A 10,961-nucleotide genomic window follows, 5' to 3' on the forward strand; every position below is an offset into this window, starting at 1 on the left:
TGCCGGTCGATCCCCAGATGAGTGGGGTGATGACAGAGTCCTTAGGGAACGGAGCGGAGACGCATAGAATGAGTTCCACGAGACGAGTGGGATGAGAAGAGAAGAACGAGGGGAAGCGGTGCCTGGGGAGCCAGACATGGTCGAACAGAAGAGAAAACGTGTCAGACGAGAGGGGAGAATGATTCCAAGTCCGTGGAGCAGCATGGGGGAGACAGGCCCAGGAGATGCGAGCAGAGGCTGGGGGCACGGCACACCTGGGCCGGTGAGCACGCAGGGAGCCGAGAGGGATGGCCGTGCGTCGTCTGCAGGTCCGCGCGGGCCGATCTCCAGAGCCCGGACTGTGAGGGATTTCGTGAGAACAGTCAGGCTCACGGGGCCCGAGGCTGACGTCTCCACGGTGCTCTCGGCACTGTACGGAGAGCTTCCCGCGCTTCCGACGGCACGGAGAGCTGGGGTTTCTTTAGGTGTATCTACAGAAGATTCAGGGAGCTTCCCGAGGGATAGGACTAGGTATTGGCCGATCGCGTCCGATCTTAGGCCGTCTCGCTGGATGATCATTGGCCGTCTTTGATGTCTGTGGGGGCGTGCTGGGTCTTCATGGCCGTGCAAGCTGTTCTCTCTCTGTGGAGAGAGGGGGCCGCTCTACGGTCGTGCGTCTGGGCTTCTCGTGGCTGTGGTTCCTCTTGGGGCGCGGGGGCACTGGGGCACGTGGGCTTCAGTGGCTGCTGGGTGTGGGCTCGACACTCGCAGCGGCCAGGATCTAGAACACAGACTCCATCACCGAGGCATATGGGCAGCGTGTGGGCTCTTCCCGGACCGGGGGTGAAACCCATGTCTCCTGCCTGGGCACGGGGTGGTTTGCCACGGGGCCCCCGGGGAAGCCCCGGTCCCGAACTCGAGGCGGATCTCTTGACGTCACCGCTTTTTCTTGGAGGGTTTCGAAACGATCGGGCCAGGGAAAAGGACACAACCTGTACGTCCTTTCAATGGGATCCCTGAGGCCAGGAGGAGCCGTGCAGACGCCGATGAGGGAGGAAGGGGATGATGTCGCCTTTTGGTACGGTGAGGATCGGACTCGCAGTCCACACTCCTGCTCCCACCGCTCCCCTCCGTGAACTGGAGTTCGAATCTCGATGGGCCTCTGAGCCCACACCTGGCTGGCCTCCATCATGCCGGGTTGACCTTCGGTTCTCACAAACCGGCACGCTTGCTGCCTCTCGACGTGTCCTAGAGAAGAAGACATCGGATTCCATAGTAGATCAGCGTCTTGGACGAGCGACGGCACGACAGCCACAACAAGTGGGATGGATACACACAAACGTTGGTTTCTTTTGGACTATGAGCCCACCTCTGTTCGTGTGTGTGTGTGTGTGTGTGTGTGTGTGTGTGTGTCTGTGAGAGAGAGAGAGAGAGAGAGAGAGAGAGAGAGAGAGAGAGAGGCCTTTGTGGTTCTAAAGCAAGAAGCACTGAGGAGTGAAGACATTCTTGAACGAACATATTTTCCTTCATTTCAGTCGTGATGGTGCCATGATTTGGAGGACGACGTGGACTGTTTCGGGGTAGATGATTTTAGAAGGCTGTGAAGGGACTTCCCTGCCTGGTGGTCCAGTGGTGAAGAATCCACCTGCCGAGGAGGCAGGGGACAGGGTGTTTTCGATCGATCCCTGATCCGGGAAGATGCCGCCGGGCTCCGGGCAGGTTCGATACGAACCTACAGAACGGACAGTGCCAGGCGTGAAGGCGAGGGCAGACGGACGGGGGACTCTGGACGAGGATGACTGACACGGACGGACACGGACGTCTCCGTGTAGGTGGGTCGTGGCCGGCACGCTCCTCTGGGGCAGGATGTTCCTAGGACCGTTGGGGAGCGTGCGCGCGCGCGTGCGCGTGGGAGGAGCAGGGGACCGAAGGGCATTCTCTGTCCTCTCTGCTCCACGGGGCCCGCGGGACCCTAATCGGCTCCAAGAGAGGATGCCTCCGATGGAAAGACAAACCCACACGTGAGGGACCCTCCCTTCTGGTTCACTTGGATTCTGAGAGCGTGACGGTCAGGTGCACTCAACGCTCTGGATGTCTGTGCTTCCTGAGATCCCGGCCTACTCACGGGAAGGACCCGTGGAAGCCGGATGAGATCTCCCTCTGCACGGCGGCGGCGGCTCCAGGGTGCACACGTTTCAGTGGCTACGGCTTGTGGACATCGCACCGAGAGCCTAACCCCCGGTGTGCCCGACGCCTGTGTCCACGATGGGTGAACAGTTCTAAGTGCGGGAAGCCCCAAACTTGCCACTGCCTGTTCGATCCGCAGGGACTCTGCGAAGAACAAACGTGCCCGGTCTCCTGACCGATTCCCCTTTTCGGAGCCAGCCTGGTGCGTGATCTCTTTTCCAGGCCTCAGGCACACACTGGCGCTGGGGAGCTGTGTCCCTGTTCCTCCTCCTCCTCCTCCTCTTCCTCCTCCTCCTCCTCCTCCTCCTCCTCTCTGTCCCCACCCTTCCCCCCACACGCAGGCTCCCCCACCCCGCCTGGCCCCGGCCCGTCCGGGTCTCCCCCACCCGCAGACAAGGCCAGGAAAAACACGGTCCCCGAACGACGCAGCCGAGAAACAGTGGAAGTCCACTTGGATGCTGTTAGGAGACACCTGAGCAGACCTAGGCCAACACTGCCACCGTGTGGGGTGAGAGGCCAGCGCGAGAGGAGCTCGACAGTTCAGAGGAGGGGGAAGAGGAGCAGGAGGGGGAGAGGGCGGCGGGGGGTGGCGGTGGGGTGGGTTGGGGAGGGGAGGGACAGGCTGAAGCTGTCTCAGGGCGATGACGTGGATGAAAACGTTCCCCTTCAGAAGGGCGCTCCAAAGAGATCGTGGCGGCGGGACCTGGAGAGCACAAAGGGCTTCGTTTTGGAGGCTGATCTTCAAGCTGGGAGTGGGGTGGGGGGAGGGGGATCATCCAGACAGAGGAAAGACACCAGGCCCGAGAAGGCAAGAGAGATGCTTTACACAAGTGAATCGGATGCTTTTCTGTCCATGTGTTCCCTAATCACACTCTCACGGAAAGCCAGCCAGCCAGCCAGCCAGCCAGCCACCATCGTGTCGCTCCTTTTCTGTTCTCTACATTTTGAACGGCGAGTGAGCGAGAGAGTCTTCCAATGGTTTGAGAGGAGTTTGGAATGTCGTGGGACCATGGTACTTTTCAGCCATGGATGAACGTGACGGCTTCTTTTGTCCGCTTCGGCGTTCAGGGTTATCCCGAACTCCCCCTGCCGAGTGAGGCCTGTGTATCGCTGTGTGCTGGAGGACACCGTGCTGTCCACATCTTGATCTTGGACTGAACAAAGCCACCTTGGGGAGTGTGTTCGGTTGCTTGGCTTCGTTTCCTTTCCCTATGGCACTCACCTGACCGTCCTGTCCACTCTTGGGATCGTTCATCTCCCCCTCCCCCTCAAGGCAATCGGGTCCTTTTCTTTCTCCTCCTCCTCACCCTAGTTTCTCCCCCCCTCCCCCCCCCCCACACACACACAAGTCCCACTCTTCTCAAATAGACGTCTAACTGACTGCCAACCTTTTCTTTTGCCTTCTTTCCTTCCTTCCTTCTTTCCTTCCTTCCCTCCTTCTTCCTTTCCTTTTATTTTGGGGGGGGGGCGGGGGGCGGGGGGCGTTCCCCCCTTTAATTTTCAGCTTGTACAGACGATGTTTTCGTGTAGCACATGACACAGCGATCACCAGGATACATCTAGTTAGTGACTGTCCGTCACCACTTGGTGTCACGGCAAATGACATTTGCCATTTGGTGTCAAGACGTGCCCGCGACTCATGCATTTCATAAGTGGAAGGTTGCACCGCTTCGTCTGTCTCCCTCACCAGTGGCACTCACTCATTCTCTCCCACCCCCAACCCCCGCCCCTCCCTCCTCTGGCCAACCCCCACCCCCCCGACCCCCGTGTGTTCCTTTGTAGTATCTCTGAGCCTGTTTCTGTTTGGTTCTGTTCTGTTCACGGTGTATGGTTTGGTAGGTTCTGCATGGAAACGACTGATCTGAGGTATTTCATGTAGCATAATACCCTCTAAAGGTCTCTCCAGGTTCCTGCAGACTGTGAGATTTCATTCCCTTCTGGTGGTTGAGTCCCATTCCTGTGTGTGTGTGTGTGTGTGTGTGTGTGTGTGTGTCTGCATGCCCGTGTGCACGCGCGCACGTGAATAGATCCAGGCGTAGGCACACAGACAGAGTTCTAGCATGATGTGTGAACGGATGTCTACCTAGGGATAGGGGTCGATCCCTCACATACACACGTCCGTATCTTCTTTGTCCCCTCCCTCCGTGGGCACCCTGTGGAGTTGCTGGGTTGGGTCGAATGGGGGAATCTTTGGGGGAGGGTACATCGCAGGACTCTTTTCCCTAGGGATGTGGTTTCTCTGTCTGTGAGGCGCCAGGGGATGAGATCTGATCTCTCTGAGTCCGCCCACAGTTTTCTCAGCTGCAGAAAAGACGCGTTCGATCCATCAGGAGCCACTGTCCTCTGAGGGTTCGAACTTGCTGTCGTGAGCGCGATTCCCGGCTCCCGGGCCTTTCCCCTCCGAATGAGAAGGATCATTGTCCAGGGAAACGCCCCGGGGTGGGGTGCTTCCGTGAGCCCGCCCCCACCCCCAGCAGCCCCAGCCCAGCCCAGCCCAGCCCAGCCCAGCCCTGCCGTGGATGTGTGTTCTCCCTTGTGCTTCTGGGTGTCTGTCTGTTCTACCTTTCTTTGGAAGGAAGGGGTCTGTTCGGGCCTCCTGCCCACTTCGCTCATCGGGGGTTGTTTCCCTTTTGGAGGTTGAGGTGTCTGACGCCTTGATCGGTGTTGGACAGAAAAGCCCCTTTTGCAATATGCTTGTGCTTTCCCCGTATATACGGGCGTGTGCGCGCACACGACAGACAGACAGACAGACAGACACACACACACACACGCGGATGTGTGTTTCCGTCCGGGTATGTACGTGTGTGTCTGTGAGTATATATATGTACGTATATACACCTATAGATAAACACACACGCGCGCACGTAGACATCCACGCAGACACATGGCTATAGATGCACACGTACACTGATGCATATGTCCACGTATGTATACACACGTGCGTTTGCGTACGTGTATACATGTGTGCGCATCTATGCACATCAACCTGTGTATAGGCACTCTGGATGCACGCGGGCACCTGTACATACGTACATGGGTGCACGTCTACGTGTGTGTGTGTACATATATATATATATATATACACACATACACACACGTGCGTATGTAGGCACATAGACACGCGTACGTCTGTGTGGATGTACATATGCTCTATGTAGACGTCTACGTATGCGTCCGTACGTATGCATACATGTGTACATACACGTGTGCACATACACACGCAGATATGTGTGTCTATGCAAGCATGCACGTATGGGTACGCATAGACGTGCATCCACACCTGTGCGCAGACATCACACGTATACACACGTGTGCATCTATATGCGTTGACACGTCCGCATGTATTTGTATGTGTGTGCCTATGTATCCCGACGTCTCTGCACATGTGAGCACGTGTATTCACGCCTGTGTCTATCCGTGTACGTAGGTGTATAGAGGCCTCTGTATGCGTATATACACGCAAGCATACACGCACACTAGAAATGCCTAGGCAAACACGTGCGCACACAGACACGTGCGTGTACGTGAGCATGCCCTTCGTACGTGTGTGTGTATACGCATGCGTGCACGTATATATAGACGCGAATACGCGTGCATATACATATGTACACGCGTATATGCACATGTGTATGCATTCTCTGTCCCTCTCCCTCTCCCTCTCCCTGTCTCCCTCTCCCTGTCTCCCTCTCCCTCTCTCCCTCTCCCTCTCTCCCTCTCCCTCTCCCTCTCTCTCTCTGACTTTTAAGCTGCCAGGACAGTTCTACGACTTGACTTTCCTGCCTGGTGGTTTTGTTTCATTTCGTTCCTGAGCTACGTCAAAAAGGTATTTATTCATTGAGTTGGCTGTTGTCATGGGACCCGGGGTTTATTTAGTGGATCCCTATGGACCCGGTCCTCCTCACCAGCACGCCCCTCAACACCACCCCCCACCCCCCCCGAACCCCCACCCCTCCCGCCACCCCCCGCAGCCCTGCCACCGCCGCCCCCCCCCCCACCAGACCTCCCGGGCCGTCCGCCTTTCCGGTGTTTGTGGCCAGTGAGTTTGAAATCCATGGTCTCCTGACCTCAAGTGCACTTTCCCCACCCACCCGCGCATGCTTGTGTGTGCTGTCTTTGGACTTTGTCACGGTGCCTCTACCCAGGTTGAGTTTTGTTTTCTCTTCTTGGGGGGTCCGAGTGTCTCCTTCTTTTCCTTTCTTGCTCCTAGGCTTGCGTGTCCGTGTCTGTGTCTGTGTGTCTGTGTCTGTGTCTGCTTTCGAAAGTCCTGCTTTGTTCTCTCAGCAGCGCTTGCCTGGTTTCGTTTTGCCGGTCCCTCCCTCCCTCCCTCCCGCCCCCCTCTTTCGGGGGCCCGGGGGGCCGGGGGTTCCTGGGATGTCACTGGTGCCCCTCTCTCCGCCCACCCCGCCCCGAGCCCCCGCCGCCCGCCTGCGTCTCCGTGGCATGTCCCCCCACCACCCTGGAATCGCGTGGGGGATCGCGTCTCTTTCGTGGCAGCCTCCAGGGGAGAGATCTCCCGGCTCCTCTCCCTTCCTCTGCGGCCGGGGTCGCGTCGCGTCGCGTCTCGTCGCTCGGCGGCGGAGGCTCCGGGCCGAGCTCGGGCGTTTGGGCGGCCGGCGCTGTGGCGTCCCCGGCGGCCGGCGACAGCGACCCGTCCTCGGGACGTTCGAGCCGGTTGTCGGGAGCCACCTGGCGGCCGCTTGTATATTGTCCCTCGTCCTCCGGAGCTTCGGCGAGCCCTTCAGGAGGGTTGTGACTCAGCAGCCGGGCCCGAGGCAGAGCTCTCAGTCACCGGCTACGCTGGCGGCGACAGTCCCGGTGGCGCCGAGGCCTAGGGACGTCCTGCTGTCGCCGGAGATTGGTTCTCTAGGTTTCTGAGGAGGGTGATCGTCGCGGCGCTCCGGGGCGGGGCTCTGGGGTGGCCGGACCGGGTCGACCAGCATCTCCCCGTGCCCCTGTGGCCGCGGAGACGGACCGGCCGGACCCTCCCAGGGACGGGCCGCCGCGGTGGGCAGGGAGAGGGTCTTCCCTGCCCGGAGCGCCTGGACTCGGGCTCGGCGGTCCGGACTCCTCCTGGGCCGCCCTCAGGAGCGTTTGCTTCGCCCTCGGCCCCGCTCCGGAGGTGGGGACCGGCCCGGACTGTGGCTTGGAGGTCGCCGGAGGGCGCACCTGGGTCCGGGCCCTCGGGTGCTTTCTGAACGAGGTGCTTTCCGCGTCGCACTCCGGAGGTGGGGACCCGCCCGCCGCAGTCGTGAGGGTTGACGGGGAGAGGCGGGCGCGTGTGCGGTCCCCCCCCCCCCAACCCCACCCCGTGGGGTCCGGTGGCCGAGGCGTCTCCCGGCACACATGCTGTTACTTTTTCAAAGTCTCGATGGGTTCGGAGACGGGGATGGACCGGACCCTGCTTCCGCGGGTGGCCGGGGAGGGCGCGCTCGACCCTTCAGCGTGCCCTCGTGGGTCTCGGTCGTCAGACGTGACTTTGTCTCACCCCTCCCCAACTCCCTGAATCCCGGTCAGGAGGTGGGGACCGGCTCGGGCCGTCCTGGGTGCCCCATCTAGGACGGTCTGGGCCCCGGGCGCGGTCCCTGGTCGGGGCCCGCTCGTCTCGTTGGAGGCGCCTCGCTGACGGCTCGTTCTTCTTGTTTCTTGATGCCCATTGAAGCCAAATCCCCTTTCGGAGACTCCGACGGACCGGTACCCCTACCGGTTTGGGCGAAGTGGGGAGGGCACCCCGGGCCAGCTCCCTCTCCCTTGGTGGGTGTCCGCGGCCCCACTTGGGCCACCACACGCCCCGTCCCCCTGCTCCCCTCCCCCCGGTCGACCAGATGAACCCGCCCCCCCCCTCCCCCCATGCAGAGAGCTCCGGGCCTGGTGTTTATGGGGTAGCGCTGGGGACAGGTGGCCGGGCCAAGGTTCCGGGGTTCCTCCATGCGAGTCGTGGATGGGCCCCGCTGTCGGCTGCTGTCATTTCGTCACCCTTAATGGGCCTTTTTTACCACCAGGTAAGTGCTGACACGGTCTCCTTCGGTGTCTGCCGCCGAGGACTTTGGGTCTCTAGATGCACGCGGGGCTCTGAGCCTTCGGGCCGCCAGCTGGTGCCCGGTTCGGCCCTTGCCGCTGGAGCCGCCCGCCTGGGCCTGTGACCCGGCTCCCGTGCGGTGGTGGTGGTGGTGTCTAGCTGACCCGACCCGTGGTGCCACCTCCGGTCTCTGGGCGACCCGAGGGTGGCGGGGCGAGGCGCTGTGGGTCTTCTACCCTGTGCGCTCCCTGCTGCGGGCACCCGGTGAAGGCTGAGATGCGACCCCCGCCCTATGGGCTCCGTGCCACGTGTCAGGCGTTCTCTTCCTGGGGTCGTGGGCCGCTCTCGCCTGAGGCGAGGTGGGGGGGCGGAGGTTGCCGGTGGGGCTTAAAGCGGGCCCCTCTGGTGACTGTCCTCGCCGCGCCTCCCCCCTGCTCCACCTTGGCTCAACCGATCGATGTGGTGTGGTCGTGCTCTCCCGGGCCGGGCCTAAGCCGTGCCAGACGAGGGACGGGCGTTCCTGGTGAACGCGTCCGCTCTTCTCGGTCTGCTCACGGGGCCCCTCGCCTGTCTTTCCCCCCTGCCCGTCGTGGAGGGTGAGGAAGGCAGGAGTTGGGTTGCGGTCTCTGGCCCTGACCTTCGGTCTCCTGTCCCCCGCCTCGGGGCGTCAGTGGGGGCCGTGGGTCTGTTGACACAGCAGATGCTCTCGCTTCGCCTTCCCGGCGTGTGCTCTGCGAGCGGCTCTCCCTGCGGTGGGGAGGGCTCTGCCGCTGCTGCGCTGCGCGCCCCCCTCCCCGTGCGGGTGCGCGAGCGTCCCTCGGTGGTGCCCCTGGAGCGCTCCAGGTCGTCCCTCAGGTGCCTGAGGCCGAGCGGCGGTGTCGTTTCCCTTAACCCCGGTGTCCTCCTCGGGTCCCCGCCGCGGTGGTGTGTGTGCGTGTCCCGTGAGTGGCTCTCGTCGGGAGGAGGGGTCGAGGCGGTAGGAGAGGCGTGCCTGTGCTCCTCGTCGTGGAGGCTGACGGATGAGGCCTTGCAGGGGACGGGACGCGGGCTCTGCGCTGGCCGTGGCCGCGCAGGCGCGCTTGTGTTGGTGCCCCGCCTACCTGCACCGCAGACCCCTCCCGCCCAGCTGGGGACTGGCGGCTCGTGGAGCGCCTCCGCGGGCCCGAAGGAGAGAGACGATCCGGGTGAGGGGCGGCGCGCCCTCGGTGAGAAAGCCTTCTCTAGCGATCCGAGAGGGAGCCTTGGGGTACCGGACCCCCCAGCCGCTGCCCCTCCCGAGTGCGCGGTGGCCGCCGTGGCGGCTGCCAGAGCACGTGGGCAGAACACCCCCCCACCTCCCCTCTGGGGTTGGTGAGGGGGTGGGTGCGCCGGCCCCGCGATTGGGGCCGTGTGCCGCTCGTTGCCTGCCGCGGCCCGCGCCTCCCCCCTTCGAGTTGGGAGAGGGTCCCGCTGGGCCCCGCCGGGCGTCCGGCAGGTGGCGGGGGACCGGGGCGCGCGTTGTGCCGTGTGCGCGCGCGCGCGGTCGGCCCCCGCGGTGTGGTGAGCCTTGGGGCAAGGGCGGGGAGGTGTTGGGGGCGCGACGCCCGGTCGGCCCCGGCTTCCCCAGCCCCGTAGCCGTGGTGAGGGAGAGCCTATCGCGCCCGCCCTCTCCCCACGAGCCGCAGCCGGTGGCGGCGTGCGGTCATGGTCGGGGCCGCCTCGCTTGAGAGCGTGACCCCCAGGCTGTCGAGCCCCAGGGTGTCAGGCTAGATGGAAGACGGATCTGTCGAGGACGGATGGAGGAAAATGGGCCGGGCGGCACCCCGGCCCTGGTGGTGGGGCCGGGTCGTGGGGGCCCGCTCCGGGGATAGCCGGGACCGGTCGGCGTCCCAGGCGTGTCGTGGGACCGCCCTCGTGTGTGGGTGGCGGTGGGACCCCGCGCTGGTTTTCCTGGTGGCCCGGCCGTGTTCCCGGTGTTTTTCGGGTCCCCGGACGGCGCCCGCGCCCCTGTCCCGCGGCCCCCGCCGTGCGTGCTTGCCGGCCCCTCCCCGCCGCTGCCGGCCTCTCCTCCTCGTCCCCCGCGTGCGACCGCCCCGCGCTCCCGTCCCCTGTCTGGGACCAAGCCGGCCTCGCCTCACGTGGGTGTCGTCCCCCGGCCTCCGTCGGCCGGTGGCGTCCCCGAGGCGGGGCGGGGCGGGGGAGCCTTGCGCGTGTCGGGGACGGGGGTGGGCCGCCGGTGCGCGGCGGGAGAGCGTTCTCCCCGGCCGGCTGCGGCTCTCGGGTGTGTGTCGGTGGCGGTGGGCGTGAGCCCCCGTGAGGGTGTCGGGGGCGCCAGTCCGTCGTCCCGGGCGTGCCGTGGGACCGCCCCTGTGCTGGGAGGCCTCTGGCGGTGAGATCCCGCGGTGGGCCACGGCGGCTGACTCGCGTTTCCCCCGCCCACGGGTCGCCTTGAGCCCTGCCCCTCGCGGTGGCGCGCGGCCACCCCGCCTCCACCGCCCGTTCCGTGGTGTTGGCCTCGCGTGGCCGCACCCCGTCGGTGCCCTTCTCCGTCTGTCCGTCCGCCTCAGTCCGCTCGCCGTCTGCCGCTCCCCGGGGCCGCGCCCTGGTGTGTCTCGCTTCCCGGGCCCGCCGCGGTCCCGATCCGCTGCCCGTTTTGCCGCCGCCTGTCCGCCGCCGCCGTCGCGTGCTGGACGAGGGGGAGCTCTCGTGATCTTCCCCCCGCCGCGCCCACCCGCTCAGGTGCGCTCGCCCGAGCGCGGGTCGGGTCCCCGGTCTTGCCCACCGCGGGCCGGTCGCCGTG

This window comes from Bubalus kerabau, chromosome 1 (genome assembly GCF_029407905.1).
Source record: "Bubalus kerabau isolate K-KA32 ecotype Philippines breed swamp buffalo chromosome 1, PCC_UOA_SB_1v2, whole genome shotgun sequence".
Lineage (NCBI taxonomy): Eukaryota > Metazoa > Chordata > Mammalia > Artiodactyla > Bovidae > Bubalus > Bubalus kerabau.